Source organism: Odocoileus virginianus, chromosome 28 (assembly GCF_023699985.2).
Source record: "Odocoileus virginianus isolate 20LAN1187 ecotype Illinois chromosome 28, Ovbor_1.2, whole genome shotgun sequence".
NCBI classification, from domain to species: Eukaryota; Metazoa; Chordata; class Mammalia; order Artiodactyla; family Cervidae; genus Odocoileus; species Odocoileus virginianus.
The window spans coordinates 27,640,962-27,659,946 of NC_069701.1; positions in this window are offsets into that span (position 1 = coordinate 27,640,962).

Consider the following 18,985-nt stretch of genomic DNA (forward strand, 5'->3'; position numbering starts at 1 on the left):
CAGAAGCCAGCCTCTCACTTGCTCCCAATTCCTTAAACAGCAAAGTACCAGAATGAGTCTCTCTGCTGAGCCATGAGGTTAATGTGGCCATTTATAGACAGAAGGGAGAGACTGGGTTTGTTGAAAGGGGAAGGTTTTTATGCTTTGCTTTTGATCCTGTCTGGCATGCCCAGAACTGCCATGTGCCCCACACCTGATAAATACTGGTTTATAACAGCAGAGAAGAGACCTAAAGCCATAAATCTATCCCCACCCCCACCCCCAATTGTGTATGGAGCGAAAGGATAATTAAAGCCATGCCCTTGCTTTGCAAATGAAGCTTCGTCTTTCTGGCAGCCCCCATTACAAATGAACTTGAGGTGGTGTCAGGGCAAAGGGCAGCTGTGGGTTGACGTTGTCCAGTCTGCCAGGGAGCACCCTCTGGCCATGCAGGTCTCAGGGGGTGTGCGTACTCCCCCAGGGCCACTGCTGTGAGTGAGGAGCACTGCACAGTCCTGCCCAGGCTTTGAACTTGGTTAATGCACCAGGGCTAATGGGGGTCAGTTTACATTTTAGTTCTTTTCAGAGGAGGAAAAAAAACACAAACCTCTCTTCTTTGGATATCAGCCGCTTCCCCCAAGTTTCAACTTCATTTGGTTCTTCATAGACATGGAGTGACTGAGAGAAGAATGAATGGATCTGGACTTACAAAAAAATCATGCAAAATATTATTATATATAGCCATTAATTGAGTCATTATAAAGGTTATGTAATATCAAAGAAAATGTTTAGGTGGCAGCAGTAAGTGGAAAACACGTAATACAAAATGTATCTAGACTATGGCAGAAAATTTAAAAACTCATTTCTACGATATATTTTCAGTGCAGCAATCACATGATAAGGGCTTCCCAGGTGGCTCAGTGGTAAAGAATTTGACTGCCAATGAAGGAAACACAGGAGACTCGGGTTCAATCCTGGGTTGGGAAGACCCCCTGGAGGAAAAAGTGGCAACCCACTCCAGTATTCTTGCCTGAAAAATTCCATGAACAGAGAATCCTGGTAGGCTAAGCAATGGGTTGCAAAGAGTCAGACACGACTGAGCACGCACACTGAGCTGATCACATGATAATGTGTGCACAAGATTGAAACAAAGAAATGATAAAAAGGGGTTACAAGGAGAGGCGTCTCTTCCAAGCACTAGCCCCCTTCTCTGTCCTGGAGCCAATGCTTTTAACTCTTGGGCTGTTTTCTCTTGGGAGTTGGTGCTTTATCTCTATATAATATGTTTTACCTCTACTTCTTATTCTTTCTGTACACTATCTTTTGAATTCCAGATACAATAAATTAGCATCTAGCTCACATAATCTCACCCTATCTTCCCCAGCATCCCAATATCTTAATAAATCATGGTATGTCCTAAATTCGTTACCTTAAAAAAAATCCTCTTTTTAAAAAAATGTTATTTATTTACTTTTATTTTTGACTGTGCTGGGTCTTCACTGTGGCGTGGGCTTATCTGTAGTTGCAGAGAGAGAGGGTTACTCTCTAGTTCTGGTGAGAGGGCTTCTCATTGCAATGGCTCCTCTTGTTACAGAGCACGGGCTTCAGAAGTTGCAGAATGTATGCTCAGTAGTTGTGGTTCCTGGGCTCTAGAGAACAGGCTCAGTCATTGTGAAGCTGGGCTTAGTTGTTCCTCGGCAAGTAGGATTCTCCCAGATCAAAGATTGAACCCGTGTCTCCTGCATTGGCAGACAGATTCTTTACCACTGATCCACTAGGGTAGCCCTATTTTTTATCTGTTTATAACTACTTGCTATTCTTCTCTTGTTTCTCATTCCACTAACTAAAAGAGAGTATGGACTGCTTACCTGGTCCCTCTGTCAGTAAGAATACTAGCATCCCTGATATTTCCTTGAGCTCTCAGCTCTTCTACTCCATCTGCCTTTCCCAACTTCTCACAAGCACACTTCTTTTACACTGTCCAAAGTGATACTGTTACCTTTCTTCTGCAACCGGCTCTCACCGATGGATTGATTCTGAAGTGGAAAGCAACCAACAGTGTATCTGCTTTTATGACCATGCCAATACTGAACACAGCAGAAATAAGTAGCGTTTTGTGGTTGTAGTCCGTTCTTATAACACTTTTTCTAGAATTTCAAATGCCTATTTTTGCCTTTATCATAAGAATTTTTATCAAAAATGTATGCAGAATCTAGAAAAATGGTACGGTGAACCTATCTGCAAAATAAAAACAGAGATACAGACGTAGAGAACAAACATCAGTATCAAGGGGAAATGGGGGGGGCGGTGAATTGGGAGATTGAGATTGGAATATGTATGCTGCTATGTATAAAATAAATAACTAGTGAGAACCAACTGTATAGCACAGGGAACTCTACTCAATGTTCTGTGGGGACCTAAATGGGAAGGGAATCCAAGGAAGAGGGTGTATATATAGATATATAGATAGATAGATATATACATATATACATATAGATGGATGATTCACCTTGCTGTATGACAAAAACAACTCCAGTGTTGTAAAGCAACAATACTCCAGTAAAAAAAATTAATTTCTCTTTTTATATGGCTCTCTCCTACCTAGCTCCCTTGGTCCTTCTGATCCAATCAAACCCATGTGCATTGTTCTTCCTAGGATTTCTCATTTCCTGGATCAGTTCCACCATAGCTGTATCCTATCTTCTTTACTCTTTTAACCCCTGATTTGCTGCTGTTACAATGAACACACATCCCTCCATCTTTCTAATGAAATCTTATTTTTTATTCCCACCCTCCTCTTACTAATTCCTATACTTTGCTGAGTTAGTCATGTTACTACTTCTCACCTTGCTAATAATCAGTTTAAGAGTGAGCATATACTTCATTTTGCACAATGCAACATGAGGGAAAATTGCTGAGAGATTTCCAGTGACATCTTTAATTAAAAAACAAAAACAAAAAACCACAGGATAGAATGCTCTTTCTTCCTGTCCTGCATCCATTATCACAGCCATATGTAATATCTGGAGGCAGAAGTTATCATCTAACAAGCTATGAGATAGCAATGAGCTATCTAACTTCTACTTGTTAGAAGTTACCATCTAACAAGCTATGAGATAGCAATGAGCTTTCTGAGGACTATGCAGCTCATTGAGCATGACAGAATAGAAAAATGTGAAGAACTTATAACTTTGGTGATATAACTGTGAAACAGAAAAGGACCCTTTGGGCCCTTCCCAAGACAGAACCCCCTTCTACCCCATGTCCTCAGCCTGTCTTTTACCCATAGAAAAACTTTAGTTGAAGAATAAATTTAGGCAGAGAAATGAGAAAATACATAAATAAAAGCTGTCAAGCAGGAAAAAATAATCATAGTTCAGTTATTAAGCAAAGTCAAGGACATTCAGTTGCTTCTCAGGAGCTATAGATAATATGCTGAGCTATATCATCTGGGTTTCTTTACAGATACTGAAACCCCCATCATCTGGAAGAAGTTAACTACATGATGACTAGACTGTAGCCATGGCATTAGCTGCCACGAGTCTAAGAACTGGCCTCAAGGAAATGGGAAAAAAACCAACCTCAGAACTGAAGATTAGCTGGACTTAGAACAACCAAGATGATTGCTGGTCAGACCACCACATGACTAATTTCAGATGATTGTCAGAGCCAACTGTGCTATTCTTCATGCAGTCTTCTCCCTCCACCTGTACAAACTCCCTTTTAAAAGCTCTTGTCCACTGATCAACAGGGGGAAGTTGGCCTTAGGACAGGAGCCCATCTTCTCCCCCAGTTGCTGGTCACTGGAATAAAGGAAATTTTCCTTTCTACCAATACTTGTCTTTCAAATACCGAGCAGTAAGACCTAAGTTCTATAACAGTTCAGTTGAGTTGGCATCCACTTCTAGATTTCTTGTTATTTGAGATAATATATGTCTTTCTATATAAGCCAACTGATCTGGATTTATTTGATCTGGCACTAAAAGACATTTTATCCAGTAGAGGCATTTCTTCAATAAACTTCCTAAAAATGAGCATGTGTGATAAATTTTCTTCCTTAAATTGAAAAATTATCTTTATTTTATCAGAACAATTTAGTGTTAGTTTGGTTGGGTATAGAACTCTAGGTTGAAAACTCATTTTCCCTAAGATGTATACTGCTATTAATGCTATTGCTCCAATATCTTCTATATTGTTTCTTTGTGAGGTAAATTATTCATTAATTTTCTCTCTCTCCTTTTAAAATCTCTCCTTTTGAAATCATGTTCTGTGATTTCACACTGATATGTTTAAGCACTGCCATCTTTTCATTGATTGTGCTAGATGTTCAGATGTCACTGTAATTGAGATACATCCTTTAGATGTGGATAGTTAAATGAATTATTTGATAATTTCCCCTTTATGCATGCAGTTCTTTGAGGAAACTTGTTAATCAGATGCTGACTTCCTGGATTTATCTGCCACATCTCTGACCTTTTTCCTCGTATTTTCTATCTCTGCATTTTATTACACACTCTTGGAGATTTCTTAGACTTTATTTTCCATATTTTTTAAACTTGCTATATAAAATGATAGCTTTAAGTAATGAGAGTTATTCTTTATTTCTTTTATCACAGCACTTGTTCTTGTATTGTGCTACATGTCCTCAAGTATTTCTTTTTTCCTATTTAATTTTTTTTTTTTATTAGTTGGAGGCTAATCACTTTACAATATTGTAGTGGTTTTTGTCATACATTGACATGAATCAGCCATGGATATACATGTATTCCCCATCCCGATCCCCCCCTCCCCTATTTAATTTTTAAAAGCCATTTACCAATAACTCTGGGACTCCCATGGAAGTCCACTGGTTAAGACTGTGTCTTCCAATGCAGGGGCTGTGGTTTCCATCCCTGGTTGAAGAGCTAAGAGCCTGCATGCCTAAAGGGCAAAAAAAGAAAAAAAAACCTTAAAAAACAGAAGCAATATTGTAACAAATTTGATAAACACTTAAAAATGGTCCACATGAAGAACCATCTTTTAAAAAAATAACAACCCTGATTGGATGTTCTGAAGACTGCTGATATTTGTATTAGGTAATCAAGCACAAACTGGACATTCCACTGGGGGTCTCCCAAGTTAAAGGATGTTGAAGTCATTTTCATCAGGAATAATTTGCCCTGAAGGGGACATTTGGCAGTGTCTGGAGATGTGTTTCAGTGTCAAGACTGATGAGGAATAAATGTCACTGGCATCAGTGGACAAGGCCACGGATGCTACTAATGCACAGGACAACCCACTGCAAAGGAGAACTCTCCAGCCCTAAATGCCAAAAGTGCTGAGTTAAGAATTCCTGCAGTAGGTCCATTAACTTTCTTCAGAAAGAAACCCTCCCCACATTTGTTTATTGGTTCTCGTCGAGAAGAAAGGACCTGACTTATGTAGGCTACATTCATCTGAGAAGAGAAGAAATTATTCTATACACAAACTATAAGTTAATTTCTCTGTTCAGCCAGTGTTTCACTCTTGCTCACCACATTCCCAATACCTGAGATCCTTTGTGATCCAAAGGGGCCAATAACTGTATCCTCATGCATTTTCACAAATATGTGTACTCACTGTGGCTCTCTTCCCTGACTTCATCAGTTCTTCCCCTGACATATGCTTTCCATCTTCCAGAAGTTTGCAAGAATCCCTGAAACTCTATTTCTGTTCTCTACCTTTTAAAGTGTTTTATCCTAAGTTTCAGATACTCTGATGAAATAAAAGAGATAAATCCATGGAACTGGGCCTCTATATTTAACAGAAGGCTTTCCCTACTTAGAGGCTTCCCAGGTGGCAGAGTGGTAAAGAATCCACCTACCAATGCAGGAGATGCAAGAGACACAGGTTTGATCCCTGGGTCGGGAAGATCCCCTGGGGTAGGAAATGGCAACCCACTCTATTATTCTCGCCTGGGAAAAATAATGGACAAAGGAGCCTGGTGGGCTACAGTCCATGGGGTAGGTAATAACTTTGTTTTACAGATGAGCAAACAGGCTTGGAGAGGCTAAATGTCTCCAAGTTCACACAGCTGGGAAGTAGGAGCCCAGGTATTTCTGACTCTGAAGATTTTACTAGTTAGCACTGCTTCCCTGCCTCCCTCACTTATTTACCCATGTGTATCCATCCATTCAACAAAGATGTCTTTCCCTCAGCACACCGACTGCCAAACATCCCCTACCAATCTCTCCATTAGCACCTTTGTGCTGGTCCATGTGTCCTCACATTTAGTTTAGGACAAATAACCTACTTGAAAGCAGCTCTAGTCATAGTTTTGGTGCACTCTGATTTGGGCTTTTTTTATTTTTAAATTCAGACTTACTTCTTATGCCAGAACAGGGCAATTTCTGGAAGGAGAATCAATTATGCCATATTTTTGAACTCCAGTTCCTCATTCTTTATCCATCTGAATATTCTTAAGAAATCAGTTTTTCTACCTTTCTGCTTGTTTCTTCATTTACCTCTTTGTCATCCCTCTCCCCAGTAAACTATAAGCTCTGTAAGGACAGAGTCCACAGCTCAAATACAATCACCAAGGTACAGATACGCAGGCCAGCACATAATAGACCCTCAATAAATGTTTATGGTATAAACAAACAGACACATATATAGTCTCAAAGGGCAACAGGGATACTCTGGTATTTATTCTGAACCTCACACAGAGGACAGAATTTTCCACAGATTTCTACACTTACCAGAGGAGCAACACTGTTTGAAGGACAGCCTGTCATTCTGGCTCAGCAGGTGCCACCCTTTCGATGGCCCCTCCCTCCCGTTTTACAGCTTTGTTTGGGTTTGATCTTGTGCGTGTGAAAGGTCTGAATCGTTTGGCTTTGCTCACAACAGAGGCCTATCTCAGTGACCCCTGGTGCTCCCCTGCACTCACCCCACCCCCTTATCTGAAGCTCCATGTTTTTGATCTCTGTGATATCTGCTGCACTCTCCCAAAACCCACTGGAAAACAGGCTGAGAAAGTGAAAAGTGATCTGAGTGTAGCACGTACCGCCCTGATGAACATGGTCGGCGACATCAGACAGCCTGGACTTTCCCTGCCAGTTAGCAAGGGTTTACTTTCTGCTCCCCTCAGCCTTGCTATGCAGTCTGATTCTCACTCACTCGACACCTTGTCATTGGGTTCCAAACATGTCACGTTCAACTCCATGTTTACATCATCCCCCACTTCAGCTTTTCTTCTCTTGCTGGTGCATTAATTCACACAAAATGTACATTGATCACCTATGAGTTGCCAATCACTATACTGGATGCTGAAGTTTTAATAAACACACACTGCATCCTTACAGATCTGCCTCAAGCTCCATCCCCTCCAAGCAGCTTCCTCAGATCTCCATGGCCTCCGGCACCTCTAATTACTAAGTGCCACATAAGCATTTAATAACAGTCTCTTTAACATGGTTAGCCATGGTTTCACATGGGTTAGTTCTGTCTTCATAACTGGATTATCAGTTACTTGAGATCACAGAGTACCTCCCTTATTCCTACCGTGTTTCCTTAGTAACCACTCGTGTAACTACGGTGGGCTGCCTTATCCCTCCAACCAGTAAGTTTTTGCAATGAATGTGGTTTATTTGTTTGTCTGAAAGCCCTTTGGAGATGAAGTATGAACTGCACAGTAGGACCAGGAGATGGAATAAGACTCTCTGCCTCCCTCCCCTTTTTATTTCAAACAATTCACCCCTATATCTAGGCATGTACCCTCACCCATGACCCAAATGATTAAGTGGGAGGATTAGGGTAACAATTTTGGAAAACATGCAGCAGACACAATGCTGGTGTCAAGAAACCTCCCTGGGTTATGACTACTTGAAGACCTAATGTTTCTAGCAGATTGGATTCCTTGGCTGCATGTGCAAGGTGACATTCCAAGACCCAAAGGTCAGGATGAGCACATGTGAGTATCAAACAGGCTCTCATTGAGCTACAAGAATGGGCTCAGCCTGGTAAAAGCTAAACGTTCTGGGGCAGGGGGACAGCCTCAGACTCTGTGATCACAGGACAATTGACAGGGACCCGCAGAGTGTGGATAGAGATGAGAGCGAGGCCTCGGGGGCTGGGAAGAGAAGAGGAGGTCTCCCTGTCTTGACCTGTGGGATCCAAGGTGAAAGGGGAGATCGCTGTGTCAAAGCAGTGACCCAGAAGGCTTAGCCAGAAGTAAAAACACGTGTGAAACAGAAGCTGTCAGTGTCCTGTGGGCCATGGGAGTCAGCCCTGAAGGAGACGACCCCAATGAAGACGCACTGTCATTGGCGAGGCTTCACTGAGCCAGCACTTGGCAATTAGGCTGGAGAGCCATGGGCTTGAAGAACCGACCAGAGCACACAAGACACTTTGTCTTTCTAAATCAGCAGGGAGGGGAAGATACCCTATAAGAGCCTGGAAGAGCAACCTCCTTCCCAGTAACTCATTCATTTGACAAATATATGCTGTGCTCATTATTGGTTCAGGATCACGGGGACTCCGAAATTATAAGACACGGTCTTTATCCTCAGGTTATTTATTAATCAGCCATGCCAGTGACAATAGAAGAATTAGAAACTGCTGCCTCTTGCCTGAGAATAATAAAGAAAACTGCATCTGAGGGGTGTGAGGGCTGTGCAAGGGAGAATTGGTGAGGGCTGACCACAGATCTAGAAGGTCCTATAATTTAAACTGCTTGATTACAGATCAGAAACTCAGTCTTACTTCCAGGTGTAGTAAAGCATTGGCTTACTTTTTTTAAAAAAAATGAACGCAGCCCTTCCGTTCCTGATTTTCCTCCTACACCAACCCTGAGCCAGTTCACTGTGGACCCAATGTTCCTTCCATAAGAAAATCCAGAGATCCTGACTTTCTGTTGGTGACCTGCATCTTCTCTCCGGAAAGTGTCAGAATCTTTTCTTCATTTCTAAGTTCTAAATTTCTTAGTGTTGAGCTTTGGCGTGGATCTATTTTCATTCAATCACACTGAGTACTTGTGAAAAACCTTTCAATCTAGACACTCAGATCTATCAGTCCTTGGAACATTTAATGTCAATTTTTTTTAAAGTAACAAACTCATTTTCTGCCTGTTTCCCCCACGGAGTACCTATTAGACCTCTTAAGCCATTAGACTTCCTAGCTGAGCCTCTAATTTCTTATTTATTGTCTCGTATAGTTATCTTCGTTGCAATCTACTTTTCAGAAGATTATTTCAAGTTTATACCAACTGATACATCGGGTACCAGGTGAGAGAGAAAGAGGGGTTGTGATGGCTTTGAACATCAGGGAGAAGGAGCCCACCTTTTCCTGATGTGAGGGTCCGGGGGAAGGAAAAGCTGCAAGGGCGAGCCCCACCTTAGTCTAGGACCTGTCATAGCTGAAATGGCGGTAGGCATGTATGTGGATATGCAGTGAGTCTGCATTTCCTAGGAAACTTAGGATACTGTAAAAATGGATATATTCAGAAAATGGGATTGTAGCATATGGTACTTTATAAACTGCTTTTTTTAAACTTAACAATATATTGTGTGGGGGGGGGGGAAGACCAGAGATTACTACAATTACTCTCAGGATGCATGCCAACAGGACCCCCAGGAGACATCCCAATTCTCAGGCCAAAATCCGCCAAGTACTCTCCATCTGGGATTTAGAGGAATTTAGGCCTGAAGTCCCACTTTCAGCAGTCATTAAGATTTAATGAGTGCTTTATTTAGAATTTTAAATATTGTTTCAAATCCACTATTTCACATGATGGTCATGCTATGGTATTACTATCCCTGTTACACAGAAGAGGAAACTAAAGTAAAGGAAAGTTAAATGATGTACCCCATAAACAGCTGGAAAAGTTAATTCTAAAATCTAGATCAGAGGTCCTTCTAGGCCTCCATTCTTCTGCACAAATCATTCCCTCCAGTCATGGTTTCCTCCTTTGTCCTAGCTGACACTGACTAATCCCAGCCTGAATACCCAGGGTAAGTGTCACCTTCGCAAAAACTTGCTCAACTTTTTCTCCAAAGACCTGTTTCTACTTTTAGATCTGCACCCTTATTGGTTTAAAGTATTCTGGCTAATTTGCAGATGACATGATTTTATATATAGAAAACCCTAAAGACTCCACAAATACCAAAAAAAAAAAAAAACCTATTAAAGTTACAGGACGTAAAAACCAATGTACAAAAATCTGCTTCATTTCTATATACTAATAATGTGCTAGCAGAAAGAGAAACTTAAAAAGAAAAAAAAACTTCATTTACAATCACTACAAAAAGAATAATATACTGAGGAATAAGTTTAACCAGGAAGGCAGACGAACCTGTACACTGAAAACTATAAGAAATTATTGAAAGAAACTGAAGAAGACACAAATAAATGGAAAAATATTCCACACTCATGAACTGTCAAAATGTCCATATTACCTAAAGCACATATACAATGTAATCTCTATCAAAATCCCAAGGAAAATTTTCACAGAAATAGAAAAAAAACAAAGTCAAAAATGTACATGGAACAACAGAAGACTCCAAACAGAAAAGTAATCCTGAGAAGAAATAACAAAGCTGGAAGCATCATAATTCCTGGCTTCAAATTATATTACAAAGACATAGTAATCAAAACAGCATGGTATTGGCAGAAAAACAAATATATAGACCAATGGAACAAAATTGAGAGTCCAGAAATAAACCCACACATATATGGATAATTGATTTATGACAAAGGAGCAAAGAACTTACAACTGAGACAGGATGGTCACTTCAGGAGATGGTGTTGGGAAACTGAGTAGTCTTATGCCCAAAAAACAAAAAAATTGAAACTATCTCATGTAATATCCACAAACATGAACTCAAAATGGATTAGAAAACTGGATTGTTAGGCCTGAAATCATAAAACTCCTAGGAGAAAAATAAAAAACACAAGCAGTGTGTCTTGGACATCAGTCTTAGCAGCATCCTTCTGGGTGTGTCTCCTCAAGCAAGAGAAATAAGGGAAAAATAAACAAATGGAATGAAATTTAATCAAACGTAAAAATTTCTCCATAGCAAAAGAAACCATCAGTAAAACGAAAAGGCAATCTACCAAATGGGAGAAGATTTTTATCAGATAGGGGTTAGTATCAGATAAGAGGTTAATATCTGAAATGTATCAGATAAGGGGTTAATATCTAAAATACATAAAGAATTCATATAACTCAACAAAAGTGAAAGTGTCAGTCATTCAATAGTGTCTGACTCTTTGCAACCCCACGGGCTGTAGCCCACCAACCTCCTCTGTCCATGGGATTCTCCAGGCAAGAATATTAGAGTGGGTAGACATTCCCTTCTCCAAGGATCTTTCCAACCCAGGGATTGAACTTGGGTCTCCTGCATTGCAGGTGGATTCTTTACCATCTGAGCCACCAGGGAAGCCCTAACTCAACAACAACAACAACAAAAAACAAATAATCTTAGTGCAAAATGGGCAGGGGAGTTGAGTAGATATTTTTCCAAAGAAGACATGCAGATGGCCAACAGACACATGAAAAGATGCTCAACATCACTGTGAGGGGAGTTCAAATCAAAACCACAATGACAGCTCAACTCACACCTGTCAGGATGGCTATTATCAAAAAGACAAGAAATAACAAGTGTTAAAGAGGATGTGGAGAAAATGGAAACCTCATACATGATTAGTACAGATTAAACTGGTGCAATAGGGAGATTGTTCAAAAAGTTAAGAATAGAACTACCGCATGATCCTGCTATCTCACTTCTGCATGTTTGTCTAAGGAAGAAAATAATAATTTGAAAAGAAATATGCATCCCTATGTTCATTGCAGCACTCTTTACATTTGTCAAGATATAGAAACAACCTAAGTGCCCATCAATGAATGAATGGATAAATAAATAAGATGTGGGAAACAGAATACTACTCAAGTCATAAAAAACGTGAAAACTTGCCATTTGTCACAACACAAATGGAACCTGAGGGTATTATGCAAAGTGAGATAAGTCAGACGGAGAAAGACAACCATCTTAAGATTTCACTCATACATAGAAGATAAAAGCCTAATAAACAAAAAAACAGAAAAACAAAATAATTAAATGAACCAAACCAAACAAAAACATAGATACAAAGAACAAACACATAGATATAGAGAACAGAGTTCTGGTTACCAGAGAGGAGGGCTGGAAAGTGAAAGTGTTAGTCGATCAGTCTATCTGTCTCCTTTCCACACTCCTTTCCACCCCTTGGACTGTTGCCCCTCTGGCTCCTCTGTCCATGGAATCCCCAGGCAAGAATACTGAAGTGGTAGCCATTCCCTTCTCCAAGGTTTCCTGACCCAGGGATGGAACTAGGTCTCCTGCATTGCAGGTAGATTCTTTACCATCCAAGCCACCAGGAAAGCCAGGGGAGAGCTGGAAGGAGGGCAAAACCCAAATTTAGAGTGACAGATGGAAACTAAATTTTTGGTGGTGAGCCCTCTGCAAGCGACACAGTAGAAATGTAATACTGTATACTTGAAACACATATTATTATAAATCAATGTCACCTTAATTAAAAAAAACCAACAACAATAAAATAATAAATAATGGCTAACAATGACTTCAACAGATTGTCTTGTTGCTAATTTTTCACACAACCATCCATTTTCCTGCTATAAATTTTCTGAGAATTTCGGCTTCATTTTATCGATCCTGGTGTCTACCTCTGGTTGACAGTAATAGGTGCTTAAAACGTGTTTGTTAAATCAACATCCATCTGGCTCCAAATTCCAGGTTCTTTTCACAACAGAAAACTCTGTCCCTACTCCTGAAGGGAAAGCAGAGAGAGTTTCACCCAGAGAGTATATACAACCTATTCCTTCTAATCAGCTCAGCAGATGAAGGGGCCTGAGTGATAACCTCCCCCAGGCTCTCATTTACCATTTGAGGACCTTGAGCAATAATGTAAATGTAGGGCAACACACCGTAAATTTAAATATGCAGACGTAAAGTATCAAACGAACTGACGGCCCATCCTTCTATCCATCACATTTTACCCTAACAGCCTACAAAAGCTGTATTAGCTTGAGTTCTCAGCCTCCTCCAACGTCTGCACCAGGACCTGGAAACATGAATAGAGTCCACACCCGGTTCCCACAGGGATTTCCCGGTGGCTCAGCGGTTAAAGAAGCCACCTTTAACCACTGGGAGTCCCGTCTCCCATCCGGATCACGCGGGTTCCATCCCTCGGTTGGGAAGATCCCCTGGAGGAGGAAATGGCCACCCACTCCAGTTTTCTCGCCTGGAGAATCTCAAGGACACAGGAGCCTGGTGGGCTACGGTCCGGGGGGTCACAGTCAGAGGACAGAATGAGCACATGAGCGCATGCGCAGCACAGCACTCACGCGCGGGTCCACGCCCTTCTTTTCCCTCCATTTTCTCTATCTTCTGGCAAGGAAGCTAGGCCTCCATCTGCATCGCCACAAAGGGCTACACATTGCTTGCTTAAGATATACGCAGCGTCCATCTTCCAGAGAGCACAGCCAAGCAAGAGACCCAGGAAAAAAACCTCTCCTAAGCAGGCTAAAGGCTATTCTGGCAAGGAATCCCAGGGCCGTGACTATTCCAAGTATAACCCAGAGGGGTAGTGTGAGTACCGGGTACAGGACCAGAGCAGAGGTCTTCTAAACAGGTCCTAGAGCCTACACTGGAGTGATGCTGAGTCCCCCCTTCCCTTGAATGTATTAATATATCCCCCAAAAGTCCATTTCTTTTGGAAATGATCCATATAGAGTATGGATCACACTCCTGCTCCATTTCGGGCAGAGCTGAATTCCTGGAAAAGTCCAGTTTCTGCCCCAAAGAGGAGGGAGAGTTCCCCTCCTTTTTGTCTTGGGGGAAGTCTGGTTAGTGAAGTCGCTCAGTCGTGTCCGACTCTTTGCAACCCCATGGACTGTAGCCTACCAGGCTCCTCCATTCATGAGATTTTCCAGGCAAGAATACTGGAGTGGGTTGCCATTTCCTTCTCCAGGAATTCTGGTTAGGTTTATGTTATCTAAACCGTTTTTGTTACTGTGATAATAGGTCTGAACAGAGAGGGAATGTCAAGAGCCAACAGCCTGGGCATACAATCTGTTTTTCCAATGTTTTTCCCGATAAAAAAAAGAGGTGGAAAAAGAATAAATGGTTCATGTCATTGCCAGTGACTTTCCATTGGATTTGGGGGGGAGGGGGGAGGCAGAGAAAAGTTGATGAACTCAATCAGCAATGTGGCAAAAACCATCTGTCTCCTGCCTTAGAGGCACTTTAGAGTTGCTACTAATTTAAAAGAGAAAAGAAAAGCAAAAAAATTAATAAAGGGCTGAAAGTAAGTCGTGATAGAAATTGAAATGCCGGAGAACAAGCCTGCAGCCACCCTGCTCCCACCTAAATTTCTCAGGGATAAACAGGGTCAACCGGGGCAGGGAGGGGATGTGGGTGGCCTGAGTACAATTCAGCTTTATCAAAAACCGAGCAAGAATTTGAACCCTACTCTTGGCTCCCCAAAGAAGTGTGTTTCCTGAACAATTCTCTATAAATACCAGAACACCCTACTGAATTTCAGTGGTTCTGTTGGACTCACTTGAATTTTGAGAATATTTTGAAGGATTCATTGCCAAGCTCCAAAGCCTTGCCAGGCCATGAATCATTTCTGGTTATATTATCATTATCCATATTTTAGAGATCATTCCTATTATAGAGAAGAGGAAGAGATAGAATGTTTACTACAGTTCCCTGGTGGCTAGTATAGAATTCGCCTGCAATACAGGAGACCCAGGTTTGATCCCTGGGTCAGGAAGATCCTTTGGAGAAGGGAATGGCAACCCATTCCTGTATTCTTGCCTGGAGAATTCCATGGAAGAGGAGCTGGTGGACTGCAGCCCAAGGGGTTGCAAAGAGTTGGACATGACTGAGCGACTGAGCATGCATTTCACAGTATCTGAGTGAAGAAGTGAATGAAGTCGTTCAGTCGTGTCTGACTCTTTGCAATCCCGTGAACTGTAGCCTTCCAGGCTCCTCCGTCCATGGGATTCTCTAGGCAAGAATTCTGGAGTGGGTTGCCATTTCCTTCTCCAGGGGATCTTCCAGACCCAGGGATCGAACCCGGGTCTCCCATGTTGCAGGCAGACGCTTTAACTTCTGAGCCACCAGGGATGCATGCATTTCACAGTATCTACCAACTCCCAAAATCCTTTAAATCAGTTCACACATCACAGGAGAAAAGCAGCATGATTAATTACTTGGCAGAATAGTGTTAGTTTTTTTTTCTTTTTTTCCGTTTTCAGTTATTTGGTTTGTTGTCCTGTTGTTATAAGGGCCTTCTCTGGTGGTTCAGCAGTAAAGAATCCACCTGCAATGCAATAGATGCAGGTTTGATTCCTGGGTCAGGAAGATCCTCTGGAGTAAGAAATGGCAACCCACTCCAGTATTCCAGTATTCTTGCCTGGGAAATCTCATGGACAGAGGAGCCTGGCAGGCTACATCCATGGGGTCACAAAAAGTTGGACACAATGACTCAACCATTAAGCAACAATAACAACAATAAACCTGTTGGTACAAAATGAGTGAATTCTCACTTGTCAGTTCCCTGCGAAAGAAACCAATGTTGGGACTCCATATATTTTAACACTTTGTTCTTCATATCCTTTTTCTTTTTTTCAGCTTTTTACTTTATATTGGAGTATAGTCGATTAACAATGTTGTGATAGTTTCAGATGGACAGTAAAGGTACTCAACCATACATATACATGTATCTTCATGTCCTTCTTTAATTTACTGGTGACTCAGATGGTAAAGAATCTGCCTGCAACATGGTAGACCTGGGTTCAGTCCCTGCGTCGGGAAGATCCCCTGAAGAAGGTAATGGCTACACACTTCAGTATTCTGGCCTAGAGGATACATGGACAGAGGAGCCTAGTGGGTTACAGTCCATGGGGTTGCAAAGAGTCAGACACAACTAAGCGACTAACACTTTCACTGCCATTTGTACTGCTGATCCATATGGTACCAATGGGCTTGTTGAGAGAGGGCTGTGTGTCACAAATGCTGTTCTGCTTTTTTCTTCTGCTTGTTGGGTTGATACTCAAGAGAAGCTAATAGCAGAGAAAACTTCATGCTTCCATCAAAGCTTTCACTGTGAGTTGATAAGAAGGGGAACAAGGGAGAAAATGAGGCTAGAAGAACCAAGAGTGGGGTTATTGGCAAGTTATGAAAGGTCTCAAGCCAGTTTGGGGGCCAGTGGAATATTTTTGGCAGAAATTATCTTCCAGAACCATTTATAAGACTGATTTCATTCACTCCTAAAATATGTATCATGACTACATTAGGTAATAGAGCTACAAAAGGAGAGAAGGCTTGAGAGAAGAGCTTTGAGCTGGGAGTGGACGCATGAGTCAGATTTCTAAAGTTGGAAGAGAGAATTCCAGCCAGAAGAAATAGCTGAAGCCTGGAGGCATGGAGGCTCCAATGTTCTTGGCATTTAAAGAAATACTGGATAGCATTAAGAGGGGAATTATCTGGGTAGTTGTGAAATTCAGAGGCCCCTGACTTTGGTCCAAAAGGAATAGTTATGGGGTGATATTTTTGCTCCTTGTAGAGCCCCTCCCATCCCAGCCAAGAAAATTAAGAAGTCCCTTTCATTCCTTCAGCCCTTGTGGATTATCTCCCTTCCAAAACTGTTTATGTGCAACGTGTGTGTGTGTGTGTGCATGCCTAAACACACGCACGCACACACATCATGTACTATTAACCTGCCTGACATACAAAGCTTTGTCGTTGTGTAAGAGAGAAGTTTCTGGAAGACAGAAGTCAGTAACTATCTCTCATTCAACTGTAAACTCTACAGTCCCAAGCAGCTTTAAGCACAAGCATACACTTCATAAATATTTGGTGAGTTGAAGTGAATGAGATCAGCTGGCAGGATAAGACGTTGTATATGCAGAGCCGTCCCTCGGGCTTCCTATATTTGTATTCATGACTTTGTTCCCAAATACACAGAAGATGGGTGGGAAGCCTGTGTAATCTTTTGTCTCAGTTCAAAGGCAAAAGAAGGAAACTAATAAATATTGAGTGTCTTCTAAATATTTTACTTGCACTCGTTTCACTTTATTTACCTAGAATTTTCCCCTTATGATAGTCCAGAAAACTGAAGTTCATGAAGGTAAAGCCACATTAAGGCTACACAGCTGGTCTGCAACAGAAATAGGATTTATATGCACATCTGCAGGATTCCAAGGACCCTTGTTGCCTTGGGCTTTGCACCTTCCTCCAGGGCTTCTTGGGAACCTAAGCAGCCTTTCAATTTACTAAAATGAAATTCCTATAGTTCCCTTTTCCAGTGAGTGTTTTTTATCTCCATTCACAAAAAGAAAAAAAAGAAAGAAAGAAAACTTCCTCTGACCAATGGAAAAAATAATCCATTGCTTTGCTTACTGGCATAAAGCCTGATCATTTGGGCCAGGCTGTGAAAGAGACGGACGGCGATTCTCATGGAAAGGGAGCACTCCACCCACTCATGTTTGTGTTTCTCTGAGGTTAACCCAGCCCCCCACCCCCACCCCCACCACCCGGTACATCCCTCTGGTGATGGTTCCCACCACCAACATCCAGATAGCATGGAGCGCTGAGGCATTAGAATCTTATCATCCCTATTAAAAGATAAACCTGAAAATTCAATCCTTATCACTCTAAGCTTCACACACTCCGTCCAGCGCTTTCAAGGAAAGCGGACAAAACATTTCTGTTTGCAGTTCAAGTTAAACCAAGCAACATCTGCGTTGCCTAGTGCAGCCTTGAAAAGGGTAATTAAAAGCAGAGTAGAGTGCTTTGTTTTGATACTGGCCAGGCCTTCTCTTTAGGAAATATATGGTAATAAAATGGATGAAATAGGGAGTTGAAAGAATGAAATCAACATCCTCTCTCAAAGTCAACCAAATGCTGTGTGAAAATCCATGTTTCTTCCACGCGGACTGTTCAGTTAAGTTTGATTCCAGCCCCGTGGAGCTCTTCAGTCCACTCAGCTTCATCCATCTCTCCAGTGTTCTTGCTGCACTTCTCATGGAAGCAGAAATAGGAATAAAGCAAGATTTTTCTCTTAGAGGAGCAGATAAGTGATATAAACAAATAATTATTTTGGAGTGAATCTTAATCAGCCTCTCCAGCTTTAACCCATAACACGATGATCTTGGGCTCAGCCACTGAGTCGTATCAGACTCTCTGCGACCCCATGGAGTGTAGCCCGCCAGACTTCTCTGTCCGTGGGGATTCTTCAGGCAAGACTACTGGAGTGGGTTGCTATTTCCTTCTTTAGGGGATCTTCCTAACCCAGGGATCAAACCCACATCTCCTGCACTGCAGGCTGATTCTTTACCCGTGAGCCAACCCTTGTGTATTCATATTTCTGCTTAGTTCCAACAACATAGGTAATGATGGAATTTATTTTTTTAGCTTTGTTTAGGCCCCACCCTGAATCAGATCAAGAGACATGCATGCTTCAAAAAAATCTTCAGAGGTATTTCCATGCAGAGAAAAGGATCTTCACACGTAATTCCACACACGAAAACTGAGAACTACCTAAGTAAATTGGGCCCATGAGAACACACTCTCTGAATCCATTGTCCTCTCATTTGCCTTCACAGATGTGTTAGTTACTTTAAAAGGATGGGTCTTGGGTCTTGCAAAATGACAGCTTTTTCTCTTGCTTTCTATTTCTTCTCACACTGGGCTTTAACACAACCCATTTGATATTTTAAGAGGCTGAGAGAGACAGACTGCCAAGGTCAGAGCAAGCAAATGTCATTTTGGGCACTGAAAGATGGATGCATGTCCAAGGCAGATGTGATTCTCCTTCTCGTGTTGGGGAAGAGCTGCTAGACAAACAAACCTTCAGAGCAAGTGCAGAGGTGCTGGACTGGGCACCTTCTGTTAATGTGCTGATCACTGATGGACATCAGCCAGCTGGCAGGCAAAGGCTCCAGTCTAAAGGGAATATCTTACACTCCAATCCTTCTCGA